The sequence below is a fragment of the Saimiri boliviensis genome, chromosome 9 (genome assembly GCF_048565385.1).
Source record: "Saimiri boliviensis isolate mSaiBol1 chromosome 9, mSaiBol1.pri, whole genome shotgun sequence".
Classification (NCBI taxonomy): Eukaryota; Metazoa; Chordata; class Mammalia; order Primates; family Cebidae; genus Saimiri; species Saimiri boliviensis.
The window spans coordinates 81,418,231-81,441,374 of record NC_133457.1 but is presented as its reverse complement, the minus strand read 5'-3'; the positions used below and the strand labels follow the sequence as shown (position 1 = coordinate 81,441,374).

Here is a 23,144-nt window from a genome sequence, read left to right as displayed (position 1 = left end):
TTTTCAGATTTATTTCAACCCCATCCAATATGTTTCTTTTCTAACTAAGAGACATAAGAGTAAATCTGGGCTCAGCTGCCAGGAATTCAAAGAGAAAATGATCTATACATGCAGATATGGGTGTAGTAGAAGATATTTCCCTGAATCACAAAATCAAAAGAGCCATGTCTACACAGGACCCAGAGGAATTAATGCTTCGATGTAATTTAGTAATGTGGGAATGGTCAGACATTCTCTTTTGTAAAACCTCCCGCTCTGCCCTTTCATTTTTTTTTCCTTCTCATTCTCTTTCTTCCCAGGGCTGTGGTAAGGCTAGATAACATAAGGGAGTCACGTGGCACAGTGACCAGTCCATCGTGCTACTGCTGCTGCTTTTGATGATGATGGTAGAGGAGATGGTAGTTATCTACTCCTTCAAGATATTTTCAAGTATGAAATTAACTGAGTTAGTATATGTGAAGTATCTTCTAAAAAGTTTGACATGTAGTGATCTTCAGAGTAGATACAGAGGAAGCCAGGCAAGACAGGATAAATAAAGCAGGCAAGATGATACTGCAAGAGATAAGACAAGATTTCTGTGCTCTCTGCATTTGCCTTTCCAGGAAACTGGTAGTTGAACTTTCCTTGGGCTTTCTGCAAAAACGTTCTGCATCTGAATTTAAGCAATTTCGAGTGTGTTTCTCTTCTTTGCCAACAAATGAGGCTTGACTTGAGCAGTCCCTTTAGTAGACATGCCATACATTATAGTAGTTTTTGTGACCCTCTCATCTCTCCAACTAGATTATAAAATCCTCAAGGGCAGAGATGTCTCTAATATGTCTTTGTATTCTGCCTTGTACTTAGCCCAGGAAGGGGGAAATGTCATGTTATCCTGCTGATTAAGTCCATTAAGGATTCAGGTTGCATAACTCTCCTAATGGGGAATGGAGAATAAATTCTGCAAGTGCGTTTAATGTTCACGAAAATCATCAACAGCAAATGTAGATTCAGTGCCCTTTGGCCATGCACAAAATGCAAGGGAGAGGGTGGTGTGTTTCTAACTCTTTCTGAATTACCCTCAGTGAGTTCTCACCTTAGGGACAGGATGCAATTTGCTTGTTTTCTTATAGATTTTTGTCTCAGCCTTGGTGTGAAACCTCCAACTGAGTTGGAAGATCCAAACTGGGGCGGGGAGTTTAAAGAGGGACCACAAAATCGATTCCAGCAGAACTTCACATTTGTCCCAGGTTAGCTTCATCTGTTGCACACAGAGGCATCTGCTTAACACATCATTGTAGATATGTTTGCAAATTCCACATAAAGGAATATTTACAGGAAGCTCTGCCTTTCTGAATTCATAACTAAAAATGAGTTTGTTAAGTAAAACTGTACTTTAGGTCAGACTGATTCACCGTATTAAGAGTCCCAAACTAACCAAATAAGTGGGACATACTCTGTGAAGACATCTTCATCCACATGTGGTAGGGAAGAGGGATATGCCAAGTTCTTGCAGAAGGACAGCACAGTCTCTTTCAGCTCCTTAAATGTGTTCCGACGAGATACTTCAGCAAAACATGCCCATCTGCATGTTCCACTGGACTAATGAATATGAAGCGTATGTTTCGCTATCGATACTAGAGTCTGAATTAAGTCCTAGGACCAGAATTTAGTGTCATCAGTGAGCTCTTTAATGAACACAGGCAGAAACCATTATCAAATGATGATTTTTTTTTTAATCTTGGAAAGATTATTTTAAATTCTAACACATTCTTCCAACTGTGTTTTAATCCCCAAGAGATATATTTTAAAAGCCATTGTGAGAGAATAAATGAGAACATTGTCCAAAGCCTGCGAGTGGAGCATTTGGTAGGAACTGGAGGTGGGGAGAAGGAATCGTAAATTGCTCTTTCTTGAACCATTACACTACTTTTCCCTTCTTTGGTGTACACAGGGAGGGACAGGGCTTGGGCAGGGGAATGTCCCTTCTACTCTGGTGACACAAAGCACCAAGAGGGGCTGGAAAAGACAGTAGGGCACTGGTTCCCAAATTTTCTTGCACCTTGGAACCACTGGGAGAGCTTTAAAAAATACTGATGTTCACGTCTTACCTGCAGATATTTTTCATTGATCTGGAACATGGGGATTTAAAAAAAAGAGTCTTGGCTTATTGTAAAGACTACAATTAGTTGAGTCTTTTAAAATGGTCAAACGAAAAATACTGTGTCAATTCAGTTTATTGTAAACGATTTACTGAGCACATACTCTGTGTAAAGCCATATGCTATGCTTTAGTAATGCAAAACAAAATATAAAATATATCCCTATCCCTGAGGAGCTCACAAGTTCAGTGGTGAGGGGGGCCAGTTAGATGGACAGATAAATTACAATGGAATTACAACTCAGTTAAATAAAAAAGCACTGTGATACATACAAAATCGAAAATTATCCCAAAGTAGTAAAAAGTACACAAAAAGAGACAGGACCAAGAAATATCTTACAGTGGAGTTTACAGATATAAAATAAATGATCAGCATTTCTGAAACGTGGAGGGCCAGAGGAAGAATGGAACGTGGGAAAGCGCTCTATCCTAAGGGGTTTTCTCTGTTGTAATAGCGTGAGGTTTCACGGGAATAACCAGCATCTGCGAAGGGAGTCTGTCTTCGTAACAGTCTAACGTAAACGAACGCAATTATTTGTTTTTCTTGCTGACCTGCCTGCGTTCCTTTCTCCTTCCTTCTCTCCTCCCCGGCTCCTCTCCTCTCCTCTCTTCTTTCCTCCTCTCCTCCTTTCTTCTCTCTTTCCCTCCTTCCTTCCTTTCCTACTCTACTCTCCTTCTCCCTCCCATCCTTCTTTCCTTCCTTCCTCCTTCCCTTCTTCCCTACCTCCCTTCCTTCCTTCCTTCCTTCTCCTTACGTTATACTTACCCGCCTCCTTCCTATAGAGACCCCTAAAACTTTGCCTGTCATTGTTTAACTGATGCAGGTTGTGAAGACTAGAGTCACTTAACCACTCACTTTCCTTTCAATTCACTCTATGGCTTGTAACACATATGGATCTCATAGATTATTTTGTGGACATTTTACTTATATAACTAGTTCTTCTCTCATTTGGGCAAATATGAATGTGTTGAAATAAAGAGGATTTTTTTTTTTAATTTCAAAATTATATTTAAAGGGAAAAATAATGACACAACAACAGGAGTCACTATTTAACTCAGTTTGCTGTATTCTCAAAACTGGACCTTAGGGTAAGTACTGTGAGGAAGAAAACAGCTACTTGCCAATGGAGATGTAAATAACAATGCCAGATGAGCTGTTGCTCTTAAATCTTACAGTGGGACTTCATTAGTGTGACAAGTGAGAAGTAACAAATTCATTCCCAGAACTAGAAAATGCCATTCAGGGTAAGTGTTTTGATTAATTCATTTTTAGAGAGGTAGCACTGTTTTAACCATGACAACTCTTATTTGCCATAATAGAAGCATCCGTGAATTTTTTTTCTGAATACTTTATGTGTATTTACCATTCCACTGTCATGATCTGGTTATTACTAGGACTGTGTGGCTATTAATAATCAACCCATTATTTTAAAATTGAATAAGCTAATATTATCAGCCCATAATTTTCAGGGTTTACACACTGAATCTATTACCATAATTAAGTTAATAGTATTTTAAATGAATGTTTATTTTTTATGGCTTTGTGTAGCAAACTACAATTAGATGTTTGTCTACATACAAATGTTTTTTAGGAGTGTTTACTCTGTTAATGGTTTTGTACGAATCTATTATAAGAAAAAATTGAACCTCTTTTGCATCTCTGATAAGTTAGAATTCAGTGATATCGCTCCTATCAATTCATTTTTTTGAACTCAAAAGTTTCACTTCATCTGTTTATGACTCTTTAGTTTGTCTGTGTGCCATGAACACATATTCTTCATCTTTCTCACCTTAGTATCTGCTATGTTTGCCTCTCATTGGTGGGTTGTTTTTCATGCTAATCAAAGAGCAGAGAGAACAAATGATGAGCATACATGTGAAATGACTTTCCTGGGTTTCTTAGTTCTTTAGACACTCAGAGAAGAGAAAAAAAAGCTCGAATCATTTGTGCTTCTGCTTTATCTGTAATCCACCCATTTGACATAATGTATTCTTGGAGTGGATAATTGGAAGTTCACAGGGTGTCTTTCCATATGCTTATTATAAAGAACAGATGTAAGAGTCAATTTCCTGTTGGAATGGTGATTTGAGCACTGAACAATTTATTGAATCAGAAATATCCCTATTATTCATAACTGCTCCAGTCTGATCCCATGTGTTTGTTTCAATTCTGAATGTAACTCTTTACGCAGGGCTGATAAACTCTGTTGTTCACATTAGGATGTTAAAGAGAAAGGGTTGTACATCTGATCCCATGTGGCCTAATTAGTGTCAAACAAAGAAAATGTCTGTAAATTGTTATAGGCTGCAGTACCAGAAACCTAAGTTACTTACCTTATAGGGATTAAAATTGCCACAAACTCGGTGCCAGACCACCCCCAGGGCTGTGGCAGTGGTACCAAGGGCACATGCCATTGGTGGTAGACATGGCAGCCAGGGGTAATGTATCAGATATTGTCAGTTACCTCTCAGCATCCATTTCCACCTTTTTTGATGTGTTTTACTGTGCCACAGGGGCTTGAGGGTTAAAAACCAACTTTCCTGACTCCTTTGCAGCTAGAGTTCTAGATGTAAGTGATGTTCTGACAACTAGATGCACTTGAATGAGATATGAATGTCACTAAAGTTAAGGCAGAGGCCATCTTCCTGCTGCTATTCCTGTTGGTGAGGATGACTGCAGAAGTGAGTATTTTCAGGTGCCTGTGGCTGTCAGACTTGGCCTTGTAGGGGTTTAGAAGCACTCGTGGCAGCAAGACCAATGCATTTCTGACCTCTGCTTGCAGCAGCTCTCGTTTTATATCCCTGAACTAATTCATTCAGAGTGAGGCTCCTGACTCCTGATCTACCGTGCTGTCTAGGAATTTTGCAGCCAGCTAATCCTCTGCATTTAATCACATTCTACATGAAATCGTAGGTTTCTGTTTCCTGTAGTCAACTTTGATATAAAAACAGTAATAACCACAGAAATGTAAAAACAGTAATAACCACCGAAATGAAAATAGTTACAGTTTACTGAGTATCTATTAAATGCCAGACACATCGAGGCTCAGTGAGACTGAGTTACTTGTACAAGCTCATAAAGCTAAAGAATGGCAACACCAGTGTTTGAATTTGGGTCCATCTGTTTGCAAAGCTAGCACACAAAGGGCAGAAAATATCGTATGTCCATTTCTAGTCTCAGTTTTGAAGAAGAATGAAATCTTGTCCTTTGCAGCAACATGGTTGCAGTCAGAGGCCGTTATTCTAAGCAAGTTAGCAGAGGAACAGAAAACTAAATAGCACATCTTCTCTCCTGTAAGTGGGAGCTAAACATTGAGTACGCTTGGACATAATGATGCAACAGTAGACACTGAGGCTGCTAGAGGGTGGAGGGAGGAAGGGGAGCAAGGGTTGATAAACTGTTGGGTACTGTGCTCACAATTGATGGGATCACTCGTACCCTAAACCTTACCATCATGAAATATACATATGTAACAAACCTGCACATGTGCCTCCTGATTCTAAAATACAAGTTGAAATTATTTTTTAAAAACCCCCAATTTTAGAAATCCTCAAGGGCAGCTGGACACAGTAGGTTATGCCTATAATCCCAGCACTTTGGGAGGCCAAGGCGGGCAGATCACCTGAGGTTGAGAGTTTGAGACCAGCCTTGCCAACATGGCTAAACCCTGTCTCTCCTAAAAATACAAAACCTAGCAGGGCATGATGGTGTGTGTCTGTAATCCCAGCTGCTTGGGAGGCTGAGGCAGGAGAATTGCTTGAGCCCAGAGGCGGAGGTTGCAGTGAGCTGAGATTGTGCCACTGCACTCCAGCCTGAACAACAGAGCGAGACTCCCTCTCGAAAAAAAGAAAAAACAAAGAAAGAAAGAAAAAGAAAATAAATCCCTAAGGGCTAGGGATATTTGGAAATCCTCAAGTGCTTGTGGTTTTCTAAATTTCTATTCAACATTTTAGAAATCCCTAAGGGAAGGAGATTTTTGTAAATCCTCAAGGGCTTGAGGTTTATAATGTCACTGACTTAAAAGAACACATTGCAGAGAAACCAGATAGAATATGTGCACCCTTGAGATTGGAATAGCTGCATCATTGAAGCAAGTCCATATGAGCTTCCACCTCTGTGGTAATACTTGGGATGCATAGATGTAGAATCTAGTCTCAGAAGATAATGTGATTCTTTAGCCCATTTAATTTGTTCATCCATTATTTTTTGTATGCATTATCTCAGCACTGTGGGGGACAGTGAATAGGTTGGTTTCACGTTTCAGATTTCCTTGGTCTTGTTTGTGTGTATATCACAGTATTTATATAGTCAGATCTTTTAGGGAATGAAGCGGACTCTGAAAAGACAAAGTGCGTCATTAGCTGGGGTTTTCAGCATGTCATGGCCCAGTGTAAAACGAAAGTGGGAGGGTGATAGGAGAGAAAGTGCTTTATTATTTCTATTGTCAACAAAGACTCCGTTACCTGGGCTGAGAGCACTGCCCTTCACAGCGGTAACTGGGACTGTGCTCAGCCTGCAGGAAGACTCAATGCCAGGGTCTTAGGATGCACAGGTGAGAGGAGGGGATGTTTTGCCTGAGAAGGTATGACTCTGGGGGCCAAGCAGGAGGGGATGAGCTGTCACATGGGAGAGATGCAGGCTAAGAACTAAAATTAATAACTGGAAGTTACAGGGAGGTAAGTTTTTCTAAGAACTGCCTGGGACAGACACAGCTACTCCAGGAAGCCACTTTACTGCTGAAGGTGTTCTGTGCGAAGGTGTGCTGGCAGTTAAAGAGGGAGGCTGCAGAGAAGATTCAGCTCTGTAAAAGCGTGTGAAGTTGTCTCTCGTCCCTGAAGTATATAGGATACTCCCCACGGATGGCTGCACATTTTCTTTCTCACTCATTGGTTGGAGCTCAGGGACCCCAAGGGTTGAAGCCATGGCTCTGGGGCAACCAGCCTAGACTTACATCCTGGTCCTGATACTTACTTGTGGTGTCCTATTAATTCTGTACTTTCGATTCTCCATCTGCAAAATAGGGGAAAGAACAGTGCCTCTCCCATAGGGGTAAGTGTGAAATCAAATCATTCAGTCCATGTAAAGCAAGCTGAGCTTCTTATTCCTATTGGCTGTGTGGTGATTGACATCGGAGCTCCTAAACAGTTCAACGACAGAAAGTTGCAAAGGGATGCTGGACTCAGATGCTCACTCAAAAGTCTTAACTGGGAGAACCCAGGGGACCCTGTGACAAATTTTCAACACCATTTGGTCCAGCCAAAGTGTTGTTTCAGACTGGCTTTCTCAGTCCTTGAGAGAGAATCTAAATATTTCTCAAGGCATGCATCACAAAATGTTCAAGTAGCTGTTCTATTTTTGACAACATGGACATAAGACAAACCCACAACATTGGAGAATGTTCAGAAAAAGAAGGGAGACCCTGGGCCCATGTCCAGTGAGAGATCAGCACCTTCTGTGTCCTGCGTCTCTACATGGATAATGAAGGATTGCAGAGCGGTACTTCTGGGCTGATACCATGGCAACCCCTCTCACATGATTGTCACATACAGATGAGTGAGTTTTTAATCTCAACCTCGGTCCTGAATCTCATTCATTATTTTTAAGCCCTAACCCCAAAAATAAATATTGCTTGTCTTTCTGCTTCTGCCTAATAAGTAACTAAAGTTTACATAAAGACTTGGCTTAGTTTCATTGTTTCCCCGTTGGGTGTGTGATGTTCAAATTTAATTAAAGGCCATGCTGTGGGCTATAAAGTCCTTTAGTGAGAGAAAATGACACGAAGGCCCAGATATTTTTTTTTTATGAGGCTTGTGTTGATTGAGTTAAAGCATGTGTTCTAACTGAGCTCCCTTGGAACGAGGCATGCATTATTTCATGCCACCTGGCTGCAAAACAAACACAAGTTTGGCTCTGACGTGAAGAAACCCTCAGTGTTAGGGAAATGGAGCTTCACTCCACATGGAAACATGGCAACCTCAGGCTCTATTCCTCTCACTTTGCCCTCTGACCAGCCCCCGGTGCAGCTCTGTTCTTTCCAGGAGACGAAAAAATGAAGAATATCTCAACAGAAATGGAAACCAGTGTTGCGTTTCTTTTGTTTTGTTTTGCTTTTCCTAGCAGGGATGCCAGATAGAAGTGTACAATGCTTGGAATGAGAAAGAAACGGCTGCTTTTTGAAAGCCAGCAATATTAGCAGATGAATTTCATGGGCCGTGAGTCTGAATGTGTCACAAAAGAATCGCAAGTCATTAGACAATACCAACAGTCCTCATGGAGGGAGGTAGTGAGGCTCAGGACTGTGGGCACTGGCCTGACTTTGTCTTGGATACTGACTTGCTGAGTGGCCTCTAGGAACTTAATGAAGCTCCTGGATTCCTCTTTTGTCAAATCCAGATTACAAACAATAACCACGGTGGCCAGTGCCGTTGAATTCATATGATAGAGCATTACAAAATCAGAATTCTACTTAAGAGCTGATAATTATGTAGGAGAGAATGGCATGCTGATTGGGGCAAAGGGGCCGGGTGGTTAACTTTTCATGGTTCAAGAGTTGATAAAGAGCATATGAATTACAGGCCAGTGAGAAGGACATTTTTATGATTATTTGGAAAGTTTTGACTCCATTTGGGATGGAGTTGAAACACGCAGGTCTGCAGGGTGTGAGTAGACAGCTGGCTTATGATCTCAGCAGTTGGGGTGTATCATTTCTGTTTCCTAAAAGGTCCCAGATAAATGCTTTCTGGAAGGTGCCAGCAAAAGACATTTAGAATTTAACAGAGACAGCAGCAGCAGGTTCGGGGCTTATCTCAGGCTGCACTGTAGATCAATCCTGGGTACAGTGGCAGGAACGCTGGTACAAAAGAGCCCTTTCTAAGAAGGCTTCACTTCAGAGGAGATCACCCACAGCAGAAGGGCTGACGCAGAGCTGAATAAATAATGAAAACGACAATAAAGATCAAATCTGATAGGGATTTGAATTATATGCCAGCAAAATGTTTCTGATGAAAATGAAAAGGTAGGGAGGGTTAGGGATGGATTGAAGAATTCATAACCAGAACTGCTCACGACCTGCATCACTTAATCCTGGACAGTTCTGAGGCTCCATGAGAAGGCAGTTAGTGGGAAGCATATCATAATCCTTCATGTGAAATTCGAGGTCATCCTTATCTTGAGACTGCCCAGGAGTTCCTACTCCCTTCTCTCCCCAGACCCCACTGCAGCACAGGAAAACTCTGGCCCTGATAAAGCCATTTGCAAAGACATTAGGGAAGAAGCTGCTGTGGCCATCCCTGCAGAGCCAGGCACAGATCTAAGACTTCAGGGCAGATAGTCCGTTGTCCATAGTAGACCAACCAGAGCTAGGTTTTGGGTGTCTCTCTGGCCCTGAACCCCTTTTCTGGCAGTGAGCCACAAGAGGTGATGTCCTTCCTGTCCTTCAGTCATTTTGTCCAGTGGGACATTAAGGCTCTTTTTGACCACAGATGGGTTTGGGAGGTAGACCATGAGAAAAGAGAGGAGGGGAAAGGGGGAAGGAAGCAGGAGAGAGGGAGAGAGGGGAGAAGAAAGTGAGAGAAGCAGAGAGAAAGGAGAGAAAAAGAGAGAATACAGGGAGAAAGAGGAAGAAGAGGCAGAAAGAGGATGAGAGAAAGAGGGGGTGAGAGAGAAGGAAGGTCAGAGAAAACAGAGAGAAGGATAGAGGGAGAGAGAAAAAGAGACAGAGAAGGAGAAATGATAAAAGAGAAAAAGATGCAAGAAAGAGAGAGAAGGAGAGAGAAAAACAGGAAAAGAGAAAAGAGAGATGGTGAGGAAGAGAACACACGCTAGAATAAGATAGATACAGATGAAATGAGAAACAAATAGTGAAAGAGTGAGACAGTGAGGGGGAAATACAGGAAAAGGAGAGGAGAGAGAGAGAGAGGTGGGTGACGAGAAAGAGAGATGGTGATAGGGATGACACAAAGACAGCAAGGCGCATGTAGAGACGCAGAGTGGGGGATATTGGCAGTGACCCCAGCCCTGTGCCCATGTCCCACTGCCATGGCAAATCCGGAGGGTCCCCACCGTGGTTCTACCTGCCATTGCATCAACTCTAAGGCAGCCCTGCCCATGCAGAGAACGTAGTCATGTGGCTTTTCTTGTTTTAGCATCCCTTCACTCTTTCTTACAGGCTTCCTCCATCCTCAGCTTCTGTTCAAGGGACCCACAAATTATTCTTGAAGGACAGACATGGTGCCGTGCTGGGAACCGCCCTCCTCCTCAAACTCTGGCCTGTTTCCTTTTCATGAAGCGTGGGAGCCTCTATTCTCTCCCCTTATGATGGTTCTTTTTCAGGGGGTTTCTGAATCCTACCAGAAAACAGACCTGGGTGGGCTGTCCTGCCAGGCTGTCAGTCACACAGAGATGGACAGGCAAAGTCCTCTGCTGCCTCCTCTGCCCCCCCACAGCCTGCCCGCCAGCTGGGCGTATTAAAGCTTTCCTTTAAACGTTACTGTCTCACGTTCCAGACTTCCTCATTTCCTTAGGCCAGTAGGCTCAATGCCCTGATGGCCAGGCTGTCTCCCTCTTACATGTGCACATTATTTTACAAAGAAGCAATGTGGCCAGAGCAGATACATTGAAAATAGAGTTTATCGTAGTCACTAATTGTGGATGCCTGCAGAGGGCCCTTTCTTCTTTTTCTAAAACTTGCATTGCTTCAGTTGCAAATCAGGGGTCCCTTGATCACCATGTCACCTCTTGTCTCGTGCTCAGTTTTTCTTATTCTTTTCTTCCCTTTTATCCAGCTGTTTCGCAGCCTTCAACTCTTATACCTAAGCACTTTGGGCTTTCGGTGCTGTTTTGAGGTAGACTAGAGTAGAATTCATTGGCATTAAAACAGTAGATTCAGCAAAGTGGTGGAAATAAATAATGTAGATTAGTGGAAGGAATATGAGGAATTGGTGGGAGATTCATGCCTCTGCGGAAGGCAGACTTTGCTGACTTTCTGGAGAATCCATGGTCTTCTCTAGAATTGTGTGTCTTTTATCATCATCCAGAGAGACAAGCTTTTTTACCCTTCATGGACTCTGGTATACACTGCAACAGATCTCCATTATTAATGGAGAAGATGTACAGAAATAAAGAGATAAAGAAGATATACAGAAAATAAAGGCAGAGGCATTGTGCGTTTTGGTAGGGTCCTCTATTTCATCCTGACACGCAAGCCTCTTACACCTTTTCCCAAAAGGCAAATATGTTTTAGAGGCAATTCCAGTGAATAAATTATTCACCCAAATAGAGGGAAGATATAGAATAGAGTTTTATTATATTTCTTTCATACTGCAAGGGAGATTTTTCTTTGTCCCCTAACCAAAAATAGCACAGCTATTGCCAAATGAAAATTTCCACCACATATCCTTCCTTTGCCAAAACGCTTTTTATAAATTTTGTTTTAAAAAATCAGCGTGAACATGAAACAGTAAAACTCATTCTAATATGTGAAAAAATGTATATACTTCAAAGTCCTCTTTTGCAGCAAGTGGCCTGAAGGTGGCCTTGCTGCAAACAGTGCCTTTTGGGCAAGAAGCCCTGAGAATGCAGAGACAGTTGAGAAAACCTATTTTCTTTCCTGTCTGCTCAGTATTTGTGGAAGACAAGAAATGAGAACATAAAGAAAGGCAAGCTCCCCACGCTTACAAAAGATTCCATCTCTAGTGATCCTGTGAGCCACAGAATAATAGAAGTTTTGAAATCAGTGTAGCTCATTTTTAGACAATGGAGGGGATTGTGGCAATAGTTCAGTGTCTGTCCTCAGTTATTTCTGAAAGGATAGATAGTGTCATAGAAAAACAATCCGTACAGGAACCCTTGAACAAACTATTACAAGCATCATAAAGCAAGCAGGTCTGGAATCGATCCCAGCAACCATTTCCCATTCTCACTCTTCTTTAACTTTGCCTGTTAGGTGGTTTGCGGATTCAACCTTCTGTGAATGTTCTTAATGGTACAGTATCAATTTCCCCAGGTAAGAAATGTCTATGCCTGGTTCTCTCTCAATAAAGCAAAATGTCACATCATTAAATAGTTTTCCTCTCTGATTTGTGGTTGGAGTAAAATAAAGAGGGAGAGGAGTAAGGAACTGTGTACCTGTCATGAATACACACACACACACACACACACACACTCGCGCACATGCATGTATGCATGAAAAATAAAAATAACAAATAAATGAAAATCCTTTCTTTGCTAGACTATTTCTCCCTGGAGTGACCATTGAGGAGAATCTCTAGCCTGTCCTTTGTATGTATGTATGTGTGTGTGTATGTGTGTGTGAATGTGTATATGCGTGTGTGTGTGTGTGTGCACACTCTCCTCTTCCTCCACGTCCCTCTCCTGCCACATGCATACACATGGGACATTCTGTCTGGACTCATGGGACAAGATTACTTGCATGCCAACTCACAGCCTCAGGAGACTTCCTCCTTGTATTCAACCATGCATAGACTGTGATACACTCATAATTCTTACTTCAGTTCTACACTCAATTGAACATCATGTTGGAATATTTACCCACTTTGCTTTAGCTGGAAAACAAGTTGTTCCTTATTGCAAGAAATAAGTGCAGTAACGTGATAGTGTTTAATTGCACTCATTTTGGATCTGGGGGTGACCTAGATTTTACAGATTCCACTCCTATGATGTATATTTATGGGTACCTCTTCTACTAGTTGTTCAAGGTTCTGTATTATCTGGCCCGTGTTCATGCTAATCTCACCCCCTACCCTCAACCTTGTTCCCCAGGCTGCAGCCTGGAAGGCTTTTTTGGATACTATACTCATCGTCTTCTCACTTCAGCCTTCTCCAACTTACCCTCTCCCTCATCTGGACTGTTCTTCCTTCAAAATCTATATCTGACTCACTTCTTACAATTCCGGTGTCGGTTGAAATGTCATTTCCTTAAAGAGACTTTCTTTGACCACTATAGTGTACTCTCCCTCGTTGTACTTTCAACAGCATAACCCCATTTAATTTTCTTCTATGGAATTTTGGTCTCTGTCAGATTGACTTGTGCCGTTGCGTGTTTGTCATCAGTCTCTTTCCTGGAATATGGTTTGTTTGTGGTCTAAGCGTTACAGACATTCACCCGTGTGTTCTCAGTGCCAAGAAGAAGGTTTGAAGCAGAGCAGATATGATCAATATTTAATGAATGAATGAATTTATATATACACAGAACCAAATTGTGTGCTAACCACTTTATCAAGCTAAGCTGATAAATCTTAATGGGGAGGTACCATTTTTATATTTGCCATGTTAGAACTGAGGTTTGGCTACATGTGACAGAAAATCTCAAAGCAGAGGCTTAAAACTAGATGGATGCTTATGTTTCATTCATATAAAATAGTTTTGAGTGTTCCAGTGTCATCTGCTCCACCATCCTCATGGTATTTAGATGGCCACTCGGGGCCCAGCCATCACCTCTGTTTCTAGATGAGAGGATGGAGGAGGGAATAAAAAAAAAGAGAATACATCTCTCCCTGTAAGTTCCATGATAGTCCTCACAGTGTGTCTCATGTGTCAGGATTTAGACATATACCATGCCTACTTATGAGATAAGCCGGCACACGTAACTCAGGGCAAGAATGTGCTTACCCAAAACATAAACAAGATCCTGTTTCTAGGAAGGAAAGGAATCAACCCTCTATGCTGCATCCTCATTGACTCTCACAGAGAGAAAGTGACTCTCCTAAAGTCACACAGCTCATAGTATACAGCACTGACATAGAAACCCTAGCATCATTGCAACCCCGCCAGCTCCAGCATCCAAACCTCCCCCACTTACCCAGTAACAGAGTACATAGAGGATAATCCCTCTCTAAGCGTCTTTCTTCATATTCCCCAAATCCAGGGACAATCCTGGTAATTGTCATATGGGCCCGTGTAGAGTCTGTATTCACCCTTCGCCTCCTCAGCCTCATTCCTCAACCTCCATCCTTCTGTTTTCTTAGATAAATACGCTTTTGTCTTAACAATACTAATGATGATAATACTTCCTTCTACTGAGATTTTACTTCTATTTACTATGCCCTCTATGGCTTTATTTTCATAAGAAATAGTTTATACGGTTCTCACAAGCACCTAAATGAGGTTAAGTAATTATTTAACTCATTTGAAAGATGGGTAATCTATCAGAGGTTAAGTAATTTATTATTATTATTATTTTTGAGATGAAGTTTTGCTGTTGTCGCCCAGGCTGGAGTGTAATGGCACAGTCTTGGCTCACACAGCCTCTGCTTCCCAGGTTCAAGCAATTCTCCTGCCTCAGTCTCCCAAGTAGTTGGAATTACAGGTGCCCACCACTATGCCTGGCTAATTTTTTTTTTTTTTTTAGTAGAGACAGAGTTTTACCATGTTGGCCAGGCTGGTATCAAACCACTGACCTCAGGTGATCCACCTGCTTCAACCTTCTAAAGTGTTAGGATTACAGGCGTGAGCCACGGCACACGGCCTAATTTTTTTTGAGTAAACCCAGAATTTGACTCCAAAGTTTATCCTTACAAGCCTTCTCCAATTCAAAAACAACCACCTTTCCTTTGATGTCTTCCTCACCATGTTTAAAGCACATTCTGGTGACTCAAAATAAATGATTGTTTCTGAGCTGAAGGGAAATGATGTCTTATTTTACCTGAACCACAGAGCAGCTGCTGCACTGGAATGGTGGACAGTTGCTTCCTCCTAGTATGAAGTTACAGTCCATGACCCTGAGGCAAGAGGGTCCCCATATGATCACAGAGCCTCAAGACTCTCAATCACTGTAGGGATGAATGTGGAATTTTTCAGTTGCTTTTGTGTTTCAGTCACTATTTACACACTGTGTCATGACTATTCATTCTGCCATACAATTTTCCCCCAATTATCTGAGCATTTGCAGGGACCCTGAGGTAGTGAGAAATACACTGAAGATATTCTAAAGAAACCAATGGGGGAGTTTTCTCTGCAAACCTGTTTTCTCTAAAAAACTCAGAAAAGCTCCCTGTCTCATCTTGCATGTGAGCACTCCACTCTGAATTGTGAAAAGCAGCAAAAGAGAAAACAGAATCTGGCAGAGGAGAGATGAATATTATAGAAATTGTATTTTAAAAGGTGTTCTTATCAGGATAAAATAGGTGGGAAGAAATCTCATGAGTTCCCTCAGAAAATGTCTTTCAAAAGTTAAAAAGATACTCTTAGTTACAGTAAGTAAGCTGGAACCGATAGAGCAAGGCCGTGTAAATATATAATATGTGGTATTAAGGACAGGCTGAATGCATGGCTAAGCCTTTATTTTTAAGAAATGTGTGTTTAATGCATTGCAATTGCTCCTTCAGCTTTGTTACACTCTGTTGGATTAAGAGGTAACTTAGCAGGCAAGCTAATTTGAAATCACATACACATGCTATATAATGGTAGACATGGCTTTCGGAAGTATTATTTGCTATTCACAAATCCGTGTTATGCAAATATCGAAAGAATGCCTGGTATGCTCTTCTACTCAACATTTTTAAAATTGTACTGGTTCCACACTGCTTCAACAACTCCTGCTCCTTTTTCTCAGGGTTTCTTTTGTGATTCACACTGAACTGTTTCACTATTCTGAGCTGATAGGATCTCATTATTATTTACTTCTTCCTCTCAACACACCCCTGAGGCAGTTCAAAGGTGAATTCACCATTATTAGGTATTAATTCACAGCAAAAACATAGGCTTATCATTTTTAAAATCTGTTGTCAAGTCTCACATTGGTTTTACAGTATCACCTTGTCACAACAAGAACTAAACCTTCTGATGAGCTCCAAGCTTGAATTTCTCACCATCATAAATAGTAAGGGGACATATTTAACGTTTATTGATAGAGAATGGCTAAAATGTATTAAGGTGGAACTTTGTGCTGAAGAGTCTTTGTGTTTTAGTTCCTGTAATCCTTAAAACAATCTTGGGAGCTATGTACTATTTTATGACCCTAATCTTACAAATAAGTCAACTGTGACTTGAAGAAATTCTCTGGTCAAGGTTACACAGAATATGGTTTTGTGTCCCCACCCAAATCTCTTCTTACATTGTAATCCCCGTCATCCCTATAACCTGCACGTATCCAGGGAGAGACCAGGTGGAGGTAACTGGATCACGGGGGTGGTTCCCCATGCTTTTATAATAGTGAATGTGTTCTCATGAGATCTGATGGTTTTATAAGGGGCTCTTCTCCCTTTGCTCGGCACTTCTCTTTCCTGCAGGCTTGTGAAAAAGGTGCCTTGCCTCCCCTTCAACTTCCACCATGATCTTAAGTTTCATGAGGCCTTCCCAGCCATGCTGAACTGTTATTCAATCAAACCTCTTTCCTTTATAAATTAGCCAGTGTTGGGCAGTTCTTTATAGTGGTGTGAAAACAGACTAATACACACAGCACAAACATCCCACAGGCCAATTTGGAACCCAGGTAGTTGGCTCCAGAATCCGTACTGTGTCTCCTTCACCTCACCCTATTGCATCTCTTTCTGTGATATCATTCACTTAATTCTTTATTCATTCGTCCGTTAATTTTTTCATCAAAAAGATTCTAAATGAAGGCCTGCTCTTTGCCAAATGCAATACAGAACAGTCAGTGAGAACATGGACAAAGTGAAGTGGCAGTGATGCTGGGGAATCTTAGCGTTCTCCTCTCCCAACCTGGGAGTACAAATGTCATAGGATAATTTATGGAAGAGTTGTCAGCTAAGTAGACACCGAAAGGTTAAGAAGAAACTACCTGGATAAATACAAGTGAAAGAAACAGGCGTGGCAAAAGCACAGAGGCAAGAAACAAAGATGGTATGTATGAAGAGCTACAAACAGCTTGGTTTTATTATGGTATAAGCATGAGACGAGATGAAGTGGTGGAGTTAGCAAGGGGGCAGAGGATCTGCCAGGCTAAGGAGTCAGTAGTCCCCGCATTAGGATGCACAAAATGATCCACTGAGATACAAGAAGAAAATAGTAAAGTTTGTCTTTATATTTCTCTTTGATATTGGTTTTCCTTTCAATTTTGATAAAGCTTTAAAATATATATAGCATACAAATGCAATGACACAGGAAATACAATTCTTGTAGGAAAGATACATGCTAAAATTGTTTTACTGATAGGGTCTGGATGAATTTAAGTTTGCAGGTCACTACCATAAGTAATGGAAGAACAATAGACAGTTTTGTTTTTGTTTTTATTTTTTTGAGGTGGAGTCTTGCTCTGTTGTCCAGGCTGAGTGCAGTGGTGCGATCTTGGCTCACTGCAACCTTGGCCTCCCAGGTTCAAGCAATTCTCCTGCCTCAGCCTCCCAAGTAGCTGGAACTACAGGTGTAAGCCACTACATCAGCTAATTTTTCTATTTTTAGTAGAGATGGGGTCTCACCATGTTGGCCAGGCTGATCTTGAACTCTTGACCTCAAGTGATCCACCCGCCTTGGCCTCCCAAGTTGCTATGATTACAGGCGTGAGCCACTGTGCCAGAGGATAATAGTGAATTTTAACTGAGGGCTTTCTTGGTGTATGCATGTGTCTATAGATTGTTCTTAAAACACTGTGATGGATGACAGCAGAGGTGTAAGACAGAGAGGGAAGTGCATTGAGGAGATTGCTGCCACTAGGGAATTTAATGTTGATAAATATAGAAGCCAAGGCTGTGGGAATAAGAGGAAGTAGTAGATTAAAATATTTTTAGGTGGTTGAATTAATAGGGCTGGTGATGGATTGGCCATGATATTTAACAAGCATCATTTCACTCTACATGAGCTTCAGCCACAACCCTTCTTGCTATTACTTGATAAATTCAATACAGGACTTCACAGGACCTTGGCCCTTGTTTTTCTTCTCTTGGAATGCTTTCCCTCATCTTTGCCTAGCCAGCCTCCTCATTTATTCCTCATCTCTGTGGCAATGTCCATTCTTATCAGTGTGGCCTTCTCTGATCATGTTATACAATTCCTCAATATTTCCTATCAACCTTGATGATCTCCATGGCATAAACATCGGAGAAACTCTGAAATCACTTCTTTGTTGTATAATAGTATAACATTAGGGACTTTGTCATTTGTGTTCATTGCTCATGCAATAGTGCTTGACACAAAAAATGTGCTCATTGGATAAAGGAGTGAATAGATACATGGATTAACAGGTGGATGGATGGATGGATGAATGATAGGTGAATAGATGGGTGGATGGGTAGCTAGGTGGATGGATGAAAGAGTGACTTTTTAAAAACCTATCCCTCAATGAAACCATTAGAGAGATGGAATATTTCCACTGAGACATGAAAAAATGGATGTCCTAAATGGATTAGAAACCTGTCTAAATTTATCCTGTTAGAACTCTATGTAGTCTATAAAGAGGAAGCCCAATACAAGTGTCTTATATAATAGAGGAAATTTATTGACTCAGGTCACTGGATCGTCCAGAAGTAGGGAAGCCTCAGAATGGTTTGTTTTAGAAGCTCAAGAATGTATCTGGAACTGGATCTCCTTCCTTCTTTCCTTCCTTCCTTCCTTCCTTCCTTCCTTCCTTCCTTCCTTCCTTCCTTCCTTCCTTCCTTCCTTCCTTCCTTCCCTCCCTCCCTCCCTCCCTCCTTTTTCAGTATTCAAACATTTTATTAAATCAGATAGCATTGTTATTTCCACACTGTTGCACATACTGACTTGTATTCAATTGTAAGAGTATAGCAAATGTTTACAAAGGTATGGCTGAGCAGTAGGTTGGTAAGCTTAAAATTTCAAGAGCATTCCAAGAGCAAACACAGTAAAGACTGTGCAAGTTCCAGAGTAGTGAGTTATGACAGAGCTCACTCATTTTATTCCTTACCTGCAGTTGTCCCAAAACTCATAGCCTAAAATCTCACTGTCCAGACAGAAAGAAAACATCTGTTTTCAAAATCCCATTGAAAATCCTAAGCTTTGCCTTAATTGGGGCCACTTGTGAATGAATCACAGGAGTCATTGGGTTGCTGTGTGGTAATTAGTTTAGGCCTGGGATTTCTTAACCAATCTCTGTGTCAAGAAAGATAGGACCACTCTGATTGGCTTAGACAAATTAGGGTCCAGTTTTTGAGGAGGGGATCTTAGGGGAGGAAGCCACAATGTCCTTTATAGGCTTGGAAAAAAATCTAGGTGTGTATTACTCCAAAGCCATTTACGATTGTATGTTTCTTTATCAGGAATGCTTTCCATAATTTATCTAAAGGTGTCACATATACAAAATTGGAGCAGAAGATTTGCTTCCAAAATGGTTGAATATGTTTTGTAATTTTTCATTATGATATACATAATGAGACTTACCCCTTCCCCACTGGACGCTGTGAAACATACCCAAGACTATTTTAAAATATGATTCACTATTAAATTTAGATAATAAAAGTTAATATTGCAAGACAATATCTTTCCTTAAATTCTAGTCTCTCTGCTTCCTTGATGTGACTGTTAGTAGATAAAAGGGTCATGATTTGGATCTGAGGGAGGACTTGCTGCTTCTGGTTTGTATAAAGGAATTAAGCACGGAATGTGTGGGAGATCTGACTGGGCTTAGTGATGCCAGCTTCAATGGAGTCCAAACAGGTTTTCTTAAAAAATAAAAAGTGGGGGGGGGGTCGTGAGAAAGCTGAATGTGAACCCTCCTTTCCTGTTGATAAATGACAATGTATAACATTGTATCAACAGTTCTTTGGAGCAGGACAGCCCTCTGCTTTGGAGTTTCTGAAAAAAAATTATTCTGTTTTCCAGCAACTGAGCTATCTTTATTCTCCATCATACCACCTTTCCTTGTCATTTCTCTCACACTTTCGATATTTTTTTAACGACAGTATATTCTTTCACTTGGCAAACACACAGATAGCCAACCAGTCAATCCAATGTGCTTCTGATTTGAGCAAGTTTGTTGTTGTAGACTCACCTGAAAATGACCATCTGTGTCCTGGTTGTAGAACTAATAAATATACATTTAATTTTTTTTTCTCTTTTCCACTCACTTTTTATAAAATAAAGGCAAACCAATTTCACAGTGTTTTCTAAAGACTGTTTAGCAGTTCCATTCGTGATACTGCCTATATGCAGGCACACAGATGTTTGATAGCACAATTTTTTTTTTCAGTGACTTAAAATACAACCTAGTATACAAAAGATGCTAAAGTAGGAGAAACAAGACATATAATGTGGGAAATCTGAGAACTTCTGTGCTAACCATTTCATACTTTTTCAGAAGACTGAAAGCTCTATGTTATTGACCATGTTGGTGCCCTCAGCACACATGACAATGATCTTCTTAACCTCATGGAACTGGACATTTTCGCCTTTCTACTGCTCTTGGCATACTTCCTTGTAGAGGGTATTGTCTATTATTTTTTGAAATTGAAGCGAATAGAAGTTACTTTTGCTTGGAGTATCTTTTTGAGAACTCCATGACACCTTTTGGAAATTTGAAAATGGTTGGATTTTCGGTTTGTTCCAGGGGCCATGTTTGGTAAATACAAACTTGTGTGCCAGACAGCATTTCTGCACTGCACGGCTGGCCCCAGAGGCAGTCGCTGTGCCAAATCCACCCATGCAATGGTCGATCCTTGTGCCAAAGAGTTCAGAAACACAAATCCAATTTAATTCTGGCTCTAAAAAGCAGTAAGTGTTTAAATTGGATTTCTGTGAAGTTCGTTCTTATTAGGCACAGCATGCAAACCGCTTTATAGGCATTTATTATTTTTCTAACAAAGGATCTTATAGATCCAACATCTATAATTAACTGGGAATGAGAGCAGATGCTAGCCAACCTGTGCTCTGTGACCCAGAACTTGCACTGGGAAAGCTCTCAGGTTTGTACCAGACACGAGGGTCATTGGCAAAAGTTTGCTTCATTAAATTCGGCTTTGTGCGTTTTATGCTTTTAATCCAGGCTCTCAGCTCTGTCAGCCTTACCTGTGTCATATTAAAGTTTAACAGGGTCAATATGATGCAGAGAGGTGACACCTGGAAAGTGGTGCATCAGTGATTCCATTTTCAATCCAATCATCCTCCCATTATGGGTTGTCATCTTTCAACTCCAATGGCTCTGAGGCTTCTTCCAGAACCTCTACTCGAGATTACTCCTGGACATGTGCTCACCCCCATGTGGCCCATGCTCTATAATGATGAGTCCTATCTCTACCTCTATAAATTGCCTTTTCTTTTGAATCGCTAATTAAAAGATGATTTGGTAAATGATTATAGGAATGGCTTACTTGGTTCTTGCTTGCTTTTTGTCTTTCTCTAATTACTTCGAATTTTAGTAAGAGCCTTCCAGAAACAGAGCCTAAATAAACCAAGGCTGTAATGGTGGAGATGGCAGCCCCATGAGGCTCATGAGATAGTTGGAGTCATATTTTGTACTTGACCCAGAACCTTGCTCATAGCATTTGATAAGCAAACTCTTGTTCTGATTTCTGGAGGATAGTGTCAGAAACAAGCACTCACCTGCTGGTGTGGATCACACGCTCCATGATTATTTATCACAAAAAATGCCTTTTTCTTTATGAGAGTGTTATTCAGTAGCCCCTTTATAGTCATAAAGGATAATTCTCACAGGCTTTAATAAATTCCAAATATGGGAGTTTAGAAATGTTAGTGCTAGTTCTGACTTTTCTTGGTTTCTATTTCCAATGAGAGTCTTGTGCTTTCAATGCATATGTTCATATCACAAGTTAACTCTTCTCATCTTTCACTAAGCTTTTGCATTTTGTTTAGTGTATTTTTTTTTTAATTTCAAAAGAACAGAAAAGTTTACTTTGCCACAGCCAGTGACATAGAAAAGATCAAAAAGAGAATAAAGGAAGCGTGCTGAGAAGGGACTGCCGTGTGGATGAATAGGTTCCCTAACTAGCTGGGTGACTTATTTCTGTGTGAGCCTCACAGTGGACGCTATGACCATTTGCACACCTGCAAAATTATACATGACGACATCCTGGATTCTCGGGTTAATAATCAAGATGTAAACACATAAGTGCTATATGTGTGAATGCCAAGGGTCAGTCTATTTTGTTTGAGTTTTGTGGTTTCCCAGATCTTTTTTTTTTATTTAGGTGCCTTGAGTAATTCATCTACTCCCTTTCTGCCCCAGTTTTTTCATTCATAAAATAAGTATAATAGTACATACAAATACTGTCTTCCATAGGGTTGTTATGGGGATTAGATATGTTAATATGAGTAAAATGCATAGAAAACTGCACAGGAGTGTTACTGCTATAACACTAAAGCTACAACTGATACTACTACTCTAATTATTGCATGGTTGTTAATTGACCTGATAATTGCATCATCTCCTTTGGTATAATGCTGGGCAGAGAAATCATTCAAGTTGGAAAGATCCAAAGGATAATACATGAGAAATGACAAAGGTAGAACAAATATTAATTTCTAGTTTCTGCTGCAGGCCCTACACACTCTTCGGATCCTAAACTATTGGACTTCTGTCTCTTACACCTAAAGTGAACCTTCTGGAGGTAGTTGCCATCTGCATAGCTAGGCATGACCAAAACAGATTAGCACTCTCTTTAGGTGTGCATGTAAATTGCTATGTCATTTATTCAATACATAATTTTTGGTCACTTATTTATGACACAGTGGATGATACAAAGATGAGAAACACATGATTTCTATTGTCAGAAAGAAGAAAAATATATGGACATGTAACGAAAGTCAAACATGCCATGTCTACAAATATGGGCAGAATCAGTTGTTATGTGGTAGATGAATATGTTGGCTCTATGCAGGATCAATGGAGCATCAGTCACTCAGTCTGAATGTGCAGCAATTAGATTCAGTTAGGTTAATCTGTTACTGGATTTCACCATTCCATCATCGGGTTGGCTGAGTCATAAAACTGTTTATTATCCCCATAAATCAGTCTAAACTTACACTAGGCTGCCCCGTGGAGCATCCGCAGTGATAGGACATGAGCATTCTTTCTCTCAGTGGCCTATGACTGCTGTTGGTCAGGTCTCTGCAGTGCCTTGAA

General features: G+C 40.8%; 1 protein-coding gene across 1 annotated transcript in view; it reads left to right on the top strand.

Moving 5' to 3' along the window:
* The window catches only part of MACROD2 (mono-ADP ribosylhydrolase 2), a 2,026,697-nt gene that overhangs the window by 1,597,112 nt on the left and 406,441 nt on the right, over positions 1-23,144 (top strand). The gene's annotated exons all lie outside the window — the stretch shown is intronic.